Genomic DNA, 12,047 nt, shown 5'->3' on the forward strand with positions numbered 1-12,047 from the left:
TCCTTCCGAGGTCGGCAAAATGAGTACCAGTGTACTGGTAAGAGGGACACTGCATCAGCGGCACAGCCGCATCTCAACCAATGATGCAACCAGCAGCCACAGGCTGCACTCGATAGAGAGAGAGGTGGAGAGGGATGTTGGCAGGTCTTTTTACAAGTTTGAGCATTGATGGATGATTATGTGCATGTCTGCAGAGTGTTGTTGATGGGGGTGGGTCTTGTCAAGGGGTGTGGTGTGGTTGATGTTTTTTTTTGTTGTTTTTTTTACCCAAGACATGCCCACTCCTCTGGAAGTTGAAAAAAAAAAGTCCGGAATTTTCTTGTGTTGATGTGGTGCAGGTATGATGGGCGAAAGGTCACTACCTGCGTTTAATCACCGTGTGTATGACATCACAAAATACACTTAACACATGAAAATGTGAAATGTCAACGTTCCCTGTCAGCGCACAGACGTAAAAGGTGATTAAACCACGCAAAGTGACATTCTCTCACGGTCACATGAGGTCTGTGATTTTCACAAGTTCATTACACCAACTAATAAAACTTTGCATGAGTTACATGCAAAGTTTATTGCTTGTATTTGGAGATTTCTTACTGCCAGTCTGCTGTTTTCGTATTCGCTGCAGTGATGTTTTGGGGGACACAAGATGGCGGAAAGTGAACTTCCGGTGACTTCACTCTTCCGGATACAATCGCTGTGGATGTGACCAATCCAGTAGTAGAGATCAGTGGTCCATACCCACTCCCTTAGTTTGCCAAACCAAATTTAGCCCCATCTTATTTTTTTATCCTCTTATTATCCAACTATAAATCGTCTCCCAAACCCCCTTTATTGTCTTTGTCCGGCTAACCTACCATGTCACCTCGCCTACTCCCAACCCCTATGTTCCCTTCCTGGAGGGAATAAGGGAGAGCTAGCATTCTGTCTTGAGGCCCAACGAAGCCTCAGAATGGCCTCCTCAGATTTCAGCGATCTAACCCAAAGTGGGTCCAGCGGCCTACAACGAGAGCGAAGGGATGGATGGTGCGGAGGGGTACACTTCCTATCTACTCTAACATTTATTAACTTTTAACTACCCCCGGGCTTTCCAAAAGCACCTGTCGCTTAATCTATTGGTTCTACCAACCAAGATTCCCGTCACCTGTGTTGATTTCCTCACAAATTTGGGCCATGCCCTCTAATTTTCCCTCGTGCCCTCGCACGGTCTCATGGTTGGGACGCGTGGCTCCCTTGGCAGGAACTACCCTCTGCCGATTCTCCAACTATAGCACCCCCGGGCCCTGCGACTGTCTCCGAGCCTACCAGCTCCCTAAAACCTGGGGAGTGCCCCTCCAGGGCTACTCCCCCTCAATGCTCATGTGGCAGGCTGGCACCACAGGCCCCTTTCCCCAGGTGCTCGTGCCCACGACACTGCCCACGTGGCCATTGGCGCTACGGGGCCCGCATCATGCAGGCCCACCCGTGCCCACTACACTATCCTGGCCCCTCTTGGGCCCTTGGCCTACCGTGGCCGACTAGCCCAGTGCCCGGGGTGCCCACTAAGCGATACTCACCGTTCGCAGCCACGCTCCCAGCCCATCAACAGGACTCCTGCACCCCTCCAAATGGGTTTCGAGCCTACATTCGCACCAACAGCAAAACGACCTCCATTTTGTCAATTTTACTGACCCAATAACTCACATTACTCTGACCCCGGGGTCCCTTAGGTGGGAATCACAACTCCCCCGAATCACTCATCACACCATGCATACCACATTCGCTCCATTCACACAGGCCCGCTGGCCCTCACTCACTCAACATGTTTCAAATCCATCGCTCACATCACTGCCATTCTGCTGACTGCATCCCCTAACTAACTCGTGCTCCCTCGTCATCCCTTACAATATAGCACATTCCATTTAACTATACGTAGCTAAGCTACGTCCCCACTACACATCCAAAGTCTGTCACTGTCCTCAAATTCCAAAATCCCATACTCTAAATCTAAACTGATGTTCCCACTAACGAACCATTCCACAGGCTCCATGAAGACTTGTTCCTGCCCCATGTAGCCGGTCTAACTAAGCTAACCCTTCCCCCTAACTAGTTCCATTCCTGTGCCCAAGCAAGGGGGTCTTCCACCCTCTGCCTGGGAATCCTGTTCACCCGAAGTGGCGAGGCTTGCTTTTCTCTTTTTGCGCAGCAACTCGCAATCTGCGCTCTTTTCGCGTGACGTCATGGCAGCTGTTCGCGCTTCGCGCACCTCGTCCCTTCTCAGATGGTAACATCCAGTAGGGATTTCCCCTCCTGCTGGATTCCAACCATGCAGCCACGATGTCACCCTGCGCATCCGAAGCAAGCCTCGCGTTTCGAAGGGTTCCCCATGCGAGCACATGTGCTCTGCTCATAGAGCTTTACACGCACGTTCGCCATGAGAACCAATCCGATCCAAATTCATAATCCCAGCCTACCTTCTGTTCATCCGCGGGATCGGCTTACATCCACCGCATGCGTTTCCGGACCGGATTTCACTCGCGCAGGCGCGCCCATGGCGGCCTCCTGTGAAGCACAGCACGGACCTCGCGCGCGCGCTGCCGTGCGAATCCGGCACGGTCCCCAAAACAGCTACGGCCGCTACTCGGCCTTTGTCTCTTGTCTGGCGCCATCTACGTCGCCATTCAACACACGCACTCCCACGTGCCATGACGCTCACACACCTCGCCATGACACTCTCACTCAGACATGCGGTTGCGTGTTCTTGCCGACCAACCGTCATCTCCCTTACATACAGCGACCTCTCACACTCGGTTTCTTTCACACACGGCCTTTCACCCACGCTATGCGTGCTTTCCAAAACACGCATTTCGCCACACTCATAAACACACACACCGGAACAATCATGCTGGGGATTCGTGCTACCACAAGGGGTCCCGTGGCCTTCACACTCCCCAAGCTCCGCGTGTACCCATTCACAGCACTCACCCCCTCTAACTCGCACGGAGCGACCGAACTCACCTGGTCGCGATCCGCTTCAAGGGGGAATATTCCCTCCCCTCGTTCCTGAAGAAGGCTATTCTGCTACTTGCACCGGGTCACTACACATTCCGCCAGCTCACCCTCATTGTCCCTCCCTCCATGTGTGTGTGCATGCCTTTCACCCCGTCTTTATCGTGTAGTCTCTCCTCTCCCGTTTCCATCTCCCGCGTCTCTGTTTCTGTGACTATTTGTGTTTGTCACCTCTTTTGTTTCCTTCGCCTCCATCATTATTTCTGCCGTCGTCTCTCTTATTATTTCCTCTACCTCCTGCGTTCCCATCTCTTCTATTTTTTCCGTCGTTCCCTCGTGTTCATTAGTTTCTCCCTGGCTCTTCATCTCTGTTTCCTCCTTTGTTTTATTTAATTCCTTCTCGACTCGGTCTATCTCCCGCTTCTCTGGCAACACTTCTATTTCCTTCGTCGTCTCCCTTTGTGTCTCTTTTAATTCCGTCACCTCGTTCATTACCTCCATTTCTTGCTTTATTATCTCCCTCGTCTCTACGCGTCTTGTACACGTCTCAGTCACCCCATTTAATTTTTCCCTCTCTGTCACCGTCACCTTTACGAGTCTCCCCCAACATGTCTCCCGAATTATTATGACCTCCCCCGTCTCCATTGCAGGGCCGACACAATCCACACTCCCCCCCAGCTCGTTCCACACTCAGACTTTAATGGGAACGGAGGGTCGCCTCACACACCCTTGATCCGGTTCCCCTTAATTTAGTTTGTAGACGGGAGAGTTTGTATCCTGCTTGCTGATGCCAGTGTTGTGGTTTCCACCCGTTCCGCATGCGGGCGACCGCTTTTAGCTAATTGCGGCTGCGCACCCACCAGACAGGCAATCCAGTCGTAGCTTTCCGGATCAACACCGAAATCCAGCTTCGGGTGTGCTTTTAAGCACACCACAACCTTGTCAATACTCTACCCGCGCTGCAGGGTCCGATAGCTGAATGGTCGATTTACCTAACTATTCATGCGGGCAGCCTATGGAGAGATTGTACCTCAATGGGACCCGCTCGGAAACGAGCCACCCAAGCAGCTCGCTCCGTCTGCGATTTGCCGAGCGGTGTATTATCGCCAAGCCCTGTTGGACCCGATTAGCTTATTGGTATTAACAACCAGCTATTTATTCCAAACGCAAGTATGGCAGTTCAACGGGGGAAGGGACGCAACGAGCAGGTGAATATTCAAACAATGGCATTTATTTTACAATGCACATATGCAAGCAAAGGGGGTAAGGGACAAAACACGAGCAAAAAGACCCTACAGCCGTTTCTATTTATTATGTACACTTATTACAATCCTCTACTTAAGGACAAGGCGCCACAAGTTCCATCCAAAGAAAACCCCAGGAAAGGAAATGGTAGAACAGGACCCGTAGGCCTTTAATGTTCCACGGAGCTGTAAAGACTGCAGGAGCTCTGCGAGACCACGCAGGTTACCTGCCACACTCGTGGTGACTCGCTGGGCGACCCTCGAAGTTTCGTCGTCAACACGGCAGCTGGCATGGCAGCTCGGTTGGTCCAGGCCTAGCCGTGCGGCCTAGTAAATCGGGCCTGGTTGACGACGCCTCAGAGGAGCGAACAGGATTTGCTCTTTGAGAGTTGAAGCCCGCTCCCTCCTCCGCGTCGCTCAGACCGTCCCGGGGCCCGATCAACTCGGACCATTATGCCGCTGGTTGGCGACTTCTCGCCGGCTGCCTCCACCAACCAACAGCCCTGCACCGGACTCGAACCTCTCGCGGACTCCAATCTCCACTGTGCTCCGACAAGCAACAGCCCTTCACTGGACTCGAACTTCTCCCGGACTCCAAGCTCCACTACGCTCAACGCTTCTCTCCTCAACTCAACTGCCAGCTTGGCATTCCAGCACGCCCTTTTTTGGGGTACGGGGGTGCGTGTTTGGCCTTTCACCTCTGACCTTTCACCCCCCCCCCCCCCACTGGCTCCGCGTCTTTTGTCATTTTGATCCAATTCTACCGTGGAAAGCGGACGTGGCAGAAATCACCGGCCGTGGAAAGCGGACGTGGCAGAAATCACCGGCCGTGGAAAGCGGACGTGGCAGAAATCACCGGCCGTGGAAAGCGGACGAGGCAGAAATCACCGGCTTTCGCTCGTTCGTGGACGCCGTTGCGGGTGGCAAGATGGCGTCGTCTGTGGAGATGAAGGTGAGGAGACGTTGTTTGTTTGTTGATGTTGTGAGGGGATGTTGGCAGTTGTCACAAAGGTGGTGAGGAGATGTTGGCGGTTGTTGGTTAAGGTGGTGAGGAGATGTTGGTGGTTGTTGGTTAAGATGGTGAGGAGATGTTGTTTAAAATAACGAGAGAACAGAATAACACTTCCTCAAAGATGCACAGCTCGTTAGACATCGGTGGGGAAATCTGTCTGGACACACACTTATCGACATAACTGATCTTCGGGGAACCTGAATGGTGTTCTGTGAATTTCCACAATCATAACAATATAAAAGTGATTAGTAATGTGCGTTTCAATCAACGGATTTTAGCTCCAGATTATTTTGGGTCAATGGCCTTTTCATGCACGTGTATGGCCTGAATGATACCAGTGCTGCAGGGGAATTTCCCAGTGCTGCAGTGGAATCTCCAAGTAATGCAGTGGAATTTCCAAGTACATACTGCAGTGGGAATTCCAAGTACTGCTGCAGGAGTACCACGTGTTGCAGTTGAATTGCTAGGTGCTGCAGTTGAATTTTCAAGTGCTGCAGTGGGATTGCAAAGTGGGATTGCAAAGTACTGCAGTGGGTCTTCCAAGAATTGAAGTGGGGTTTCCAAGTACATAAAAGTGACTTACTGGGATGTAGTAAGATCTTGCAAGCTCACAAACTGATTTTCAGGTACAGTCTCACTTGATAGTCAGCTAAAAAGGAGAGTGAATAACTTTACTTTTATTTTACTTTATTTGGAGCAGGAAGACTCCACCAAACAGGGTGGGTTGCTGCACAATTTTTGCTCAGTAGTTACTGATGATTGAGTTGTGAGTCAGTAGATAAAGAATAAAATCTTAGCTTGACAATTTGAGGATGGTTGTATAATTTGAGTCAATTAGACAATTTGAAGTTGATTACAGGCGAGAGTGATTGGATCAGAAAAGTATGCTGGTAAGCAAACCACCTGCATCTTTCATTCTACTTTTCAAATGCAAACCTGCAAAACTACCGAATACAACACTGTGTCTTTTTGCACTGTTGACTGTTCAAATCAAGAGCAAACCTAACCTGCATCTTTTTTGCACTGTTCAAATGTTATGCAAATCTGCATCTTGGTTTCACTGTTTAAATGTTTTGCACTATTGAACAGTAGCTTGCTGGCTTTAAGGATAAGGCTTAAAGGAAGGCAAGCTAGATAGTAATCTTTTTTAGTTTTGGCTTTTTCTTCTGTTGTCGACAAATAAAGGTGTGTAGGGGATGGTTATGAAGTGCAAGTCAGGAAAGTATAATAAAATTACTCACCTGAACGAATGCGAGGAAACCTCATTGCTCATTCCATCGATGAAATACACTTTTTTCCGTCGATAATCACAATTTTCAATGAACGTGGTAGGCGGTTTTACTTTTTTATTCAATGAAAGTGGTAACGGTTTTACTTCCTTCTTAAGAGCATTGGGTGTGTCCTGCCCATTTCCACCCCCAAAATTCACAATTAATAATCGTTGGTTCACAAGGAATAGTACATCTAGCCACTTTCCCGATAGAAAGTTAAATACTGGCCAATTTTCAGGAGGATGTAATTTGATTTGACATCGGAAAACGGGAACAAAATTTGGCGTTTCTCTCTTATTGTATAGATATACATCACTTGTCTTAATTTCTAATATAAAACTATCTGGATCCATGTATAACAATAACATTATCTTTATACTTTGATTTTAAATTATTATAGTAATAGTTATACATTAATGACCTTGACAAGTCCAGAATTGATGTTCCTCTATAAATACGTTTATCCATCTCAATACTCTTTTTTCAAATAAATAGCACAAAAGTTCTCTGAAAACACCTCCGCTCGTTCAAAACTTGGTCTATTAATTAACTTTGAAACCTGTTTCCAAGATGTGGCAAGTCTTATATTTTGTCGATTCCGAACATTTTCCATAGTCTTTCCAAATACAGCATTATTCATTAATTTATAAAAGTCCTTCTTAAAATCTGTTTTTGCATCTGTTCTCCTTTTTGTATTAAAATCAATATACTTCTTTGACCAATGACTGTTTAAATTTCAAAATCCGATGAATATTCCTCACTCTCAACTCAGCAGATAAATATTGTCTCAAGTTCCTTTGATGCAAAACATAACTTTCTTTATCATTAAATGTTGAAAGTAGATTTTTCTGGAGATTCACCTTTTATATTAAATGACTGTTGGTAATCACTTAACCATTCTTTTCTTGGACTTTCTTTATCAGGGGCATAAGGTAGGTCTTTATGTTTGTGATGAAGTTCTTCTGGATATTTTAAATCAACCTCAAAATAATATCCAACTTCAGCTTCATCCAATTCTTTTTGAGAGGAGACAACAATGTCTTTTCAAGCTTTTTCATAATGTTTTTCTTTCACCCATTTAAGTTTTCCATAAGGTAAAGATTGACACATAGCCCACCCATACAAATTGTTAGCATCATAATACATCAGGTAAGAGTTGTCCTCATTCTTATTGTAATCAGGAAGATATTTGTTATTTGCTTTGGCATATCTCTTGGAACATACTTGAGATATTCCTCCTCTTTAATCCTCCTCTGATCCATAAGAATATTTATTATGACAGACTGTTCTAAAAGTTTCAAACACATCAGCCAATAACAATACATCAGTTTTAAGATAAACATCATGATATTCTCCAAGATTCTTTATATTAAACTTTTCCCAAACCTTTTTAGCTTGTGTATAATCTCTATCGGAAATATGAGTTTTATTCAACCTGCCATAAAAACTTTCCCTTGAAGGAAGTTGTGTTTCTTTAAACTTCTCAAATGAATCCGTATAGTCATACAGATGTATTCCCTTTTGTGATAAGAGATCAATCTCTTGTTGATTTGAGAAATGTGATTTAAGATTCGGTAAGTTTTTCATATTTGATGCTAAGTTAGATAATGGACTTGTCATAAACTTGTATGTGTCAAGAAATCTGATATGGGTTGTGGGGGATGTATGAATTGTTTTTGTGAATGAGATGTATTTTGATCTGTGTTCGGAATGGCAGAAATATCTCCAGATGTCTTTGAAAGTTCATTTATAAATAGATGTGTGTCATTGTGAGCATTGTTGTGAAGAAAGACAGGAATAAGGTTTGGAGGCTTGTAATTAAGATTACGACGGGAATGAGCTGGACCTCGATATTTACAAGTAAGATGGCAGTGATCCCTAACCTTGACCTCTCCCTCAATTTTATCCTCATAAATATGACAGATTCTGTTCTTTCTAAATTCCTTTTTCTCTCACTTTGTTAATGACATTGGTTTAGAGGTTTAACCATTATTTCTCTTAGTCTTATACGGTTTTTTTTCCAATCATCTTGCAAACTCCTCTGAGGCATCTTCTCCTCTATAAAGTTCTAACTTGTATTGATCACCAACAGATAATTTCATATAATAAGAGAAACCACAAGGAGTATGTTTGTGATATTTATTTGTGTATGATTTATTTGGATTTGGAGAAACAGTATCTATCTTTTCAAGGATACTTTCAAAATCAGCATATATCACAAATGGATGTTTTATAGATTTGTTAAAATCTTTGAATGACATGTTTGAACCTGCTTTTGTTAAATTGATTACGGTTGATTGATGATTTCTATATATTTTGAATGTTTATTTAATCGTTCTTTTGTGGGAAAGGAGTTGAGACATCTCTTACAAGGATACGTTTTACATTTTCTCTTACATAGTTGTGGTTTGGTTAATCTTGATAAATTTTTGATGAAAACATAATGTGATTTTTATTTTGAAGTAACGTAGAGAAGGTCAGTGTGTGTTTCATCATTTTTATAGTTGTTTGAAATTTTTAATATCTGAACTGTGTTTGTATCCGTTAATCCATATACATTAACAGATAGATTATTCATTTTCTCAAATTTTGGAATATCTCTCAATGACATTGGAAACTTTAAATCTTTAACATTTAATGTATTCTCGTATTTCTTATAATGTTCATCCCTTTCAGGATTCCATTGTGGAGGATGGAGGTGAGCAAGAACAGACCATATAAAACATTTCTTATCTTTGTTTTGAATAATAACAACCGCTTTCTTAAGTTTTATCTCTTTTGGTAAATCAATATAATAAGAAGCTTGAAGAGGATCTGATTTTAAGATGTGTTTATCTAAAAAGATTATTTTTTTTAGTCGTAAATTCACTACCTACTACACTGTTATCAACATCTTGTTCTTGTCTCTGGAGTTCATCGTAAACATCACATCTTACAAAATCTTGAAATGATGAGATAAAGTGAGGGTTTCTCCTCATATAGGGAGTAGTTTCATCGTCTTGTCTTACCATATTCAATTTTACTCCCATATAAAACTTAAAAGTTTTCATTTCACTTAATGTGTTTTTAATTACAGTTTCAATACTTTGTTTAACCACATCAACAGCTTCCATGATTGAAGATGGTCCAGGGTCTTGAAAACGAAACAATCTTACTTTTGTATGTTCTTCAAATGCTCCATCAGTGTTTTCAATGGAGAATTTAGTGGAACCTTCCCTTTCTTCATTGTCCTTGTGTTTGTGTGATTGAAGGTGTTAATTAAAAAAAAAATTTTTTAAGAATATCATTATCACATCTATCACAATGTTTGTTGCTTGGTCAAGTGGAGATATTTGTCTGAAAAGGTTGAATGTGTGTTTGTTGGTTTGAAGGTGTTTTTTTATAACATTTATATTAATGATTACAAACATCAGAGTATGTTGTGTTCGCCATATTTAGAAAATAAAACTTTGCTTTAAATAAAATTTTCTTGATGAAAGTTTCATATAATTTATAGCTGAATCTGTGCTTAAAATCACTCAATCCTCCAACTTTTTCACTTCATAAATACAATATATCAAGACACAAAAGACAAGTTTCAATCAATCTCTTCATTTGTAAAAGAAACTGAGAAATATTTCGAGGATGTAAAATTGAATAAAGATAAATATAACAACTATTGGATAAAAACAATTATGGTGAATAATATGAGTTCTTCAATTTCCTTCAGTGGAAGGGCTTTTAATATAGCTGGAAGAACATCAATTAAAGTAGCTCTAACAAAAGTTTCTCCTCTCCTTCTGGCAATATATTCAAAACTAGAAAAAGCAATGAAACAAGAAAAAGTATCAAAAAGGAAAAACCTTATGGATGAAGCTTTAGAAAGAAAAGATAAGACCATCTGTAATATGCAAGGAGAAATTTGTATTTTTTTCAACAACCCGAAAGATGTAAATCCTGATGAAATAAAGGATGTTAATATATCAGGTGAAATGACATTTCGTTCAATAGTAGTTAAGGACCATTTTTAAAATTTCCTTTAATATAAAAAATGTCGCAGTTGAATCTGTTAATGAAAAAAAGTAAATATAGTGTTGCGGAAATGGGCCATTAGTGGGTTATTAAATATAGGATTAGCCCAGACCCCCTTAAATGCATGTTTAGCCAGGTTGTTTGGTAATCGGATGTTACATGTGTGTCGGCAGGTGTAGTAGGCTGTCCAGTGTTCATACAGTGGTGGTGTACCAAGAGGCGCCTTCTTTTTCCTTCCCCCCTCTTAACGAGCCCCCACCCAGCGCCCTGAAAGAGTCGGTCAACAGGACGTGTCAGCAACCCATTGGCGGAGAGCTGCTGCAATCTCGAACGATGGACCAATCACGGGTCCCCAGGGGTGGTGAAAAGGGCCTGCTCTAAAAGGCAAGAGGAACTGCTTTTTACTGTCTGCGATCTGCTTCATGAAGAGTGGCTTGGCTGGCTGTTCCTCCTTGGCCATGGATCCAGCATGCAGGTCATTCCCAGGTTCATCCTGACTCCAGCGACGGGGCCTCTGACTGTCCGTTCTCCCTGGACAGCTTGACACGTCTTTCATCCTGTCGATCCGCCTGCGGAGCCCAACATCCAGATTTGGCCTGGTCTGGTGTACAGGCCAGGCCTGGATTCGCATACCTGACCTTCTGAGAAAGCAGCTGGAACACACCATAGATCTTTCTCTCCTGTGCCGTCAACCTTACAGGGGGTGGATGTGCCGAGGCTGGTGCGTGAGCCGTGCCGACAAAAGGATGTCGTCGCAACCATCTTGCCACGCTGCATGCTCGGGCTGGGTGCTCGAATCCAACACCATCGGCTTGTCACGAGCAGCATTCGTGCCTTCGACACTTTTCCTCTCGTCCATGAGGAACCACCAAGTACTCCGTGTCTTGTCTGCATGTTGTCCGGGCCTATGGCTTCTTTTGCTAGGGCTCCCTTCGAAGCCCGTATCCATAGCTCCCGAGGTAAGAGCAGGTTATACATTAATTATAACGTTCGTGAATGCTTTGCTTTTGTCGTACTCCCCGATGTGTCCCCAATAAATCTGGCTGATTTAAACGAGATTTGCCGCCTTGAACTTATTCGTGCCGTGCTGAGGAACATTCGCTCAATTTGTATTTAAAACCAAACTGGTTACAGACTGCGGCAGACTTCGCTCGTTCTCTGACAAACCCAGTCTGTAGCTGGGGTCTATATCCCCAAACTGTAAGGCCCAGGGGTACTTTGGTATCGTGATCTGAGGCGCATGACCCGTGACCTGTGCCGAACTAGCCGCCAATATAACCCCTGAGACGGCGGAGTTGTTAAGCGCCGCCGAATCAACAACATCTGCTGTCAGAAGTGGGATGTGAATCCCTCCACCTCCATAAATTTGCAGGACACCGATTCAACAACGTCTGGTGTTGTTCACACCCCGAACATTGATTACAAGAGGTGCGGGGGGGGGGGGTGGGGAATAAAAAAAAAATGTTGCTCTCAAATTCAAAATTTGGTTTGATTTTATTTTGTGCAGATTGGGTGTAAAACTTC

General features: G+C 43.8%; 1 long non-coding RNA gene across 4 annotated transcripts in view; it reads left to right on the forward strand.

The window, feature by feature from the left end:
• Positions 1–12,047, forward strand: part of LOC147012197 (uncharacterized) — a 175,256-nt gene that overhangs the window by 84,520 nt on the left and 78,689 nt on the right. For 2 of the 4 annotated variants that reach the window (XR_015051511.1, XR_015051513.1), the window contains exons 3-4: positions 9,189–9,210; positions 10,697–11,566. This is a non-coding gene — a long non-coding RNA (uncharacterized LOC147012197). Of the gene's footprint in view, positions 1–9,188; positions 9,211–10,696; positions 11,567–12,047 lie in introns of those variants that run through there. The other 2 variants (XR_015051512.1, XR_015051510.1) reach the window with 1 other exon arrangement.

The sequence above is a fragment of the Eptatretus burgeri genome, chromosome 15 (assembly GCF_056783735.1).
Source record: "Eptatretus burgeri isolate ZD-2024b chromosome 15, Ebu_testis_v1, whole genome shotgun sequence".
Taxonomy (NCBI): Eukaryota; Metazoa; Chordata; class Myxini; order Myxiniformes; family Myxinidae; genus Eptatretus; species Eptatretus burgeri.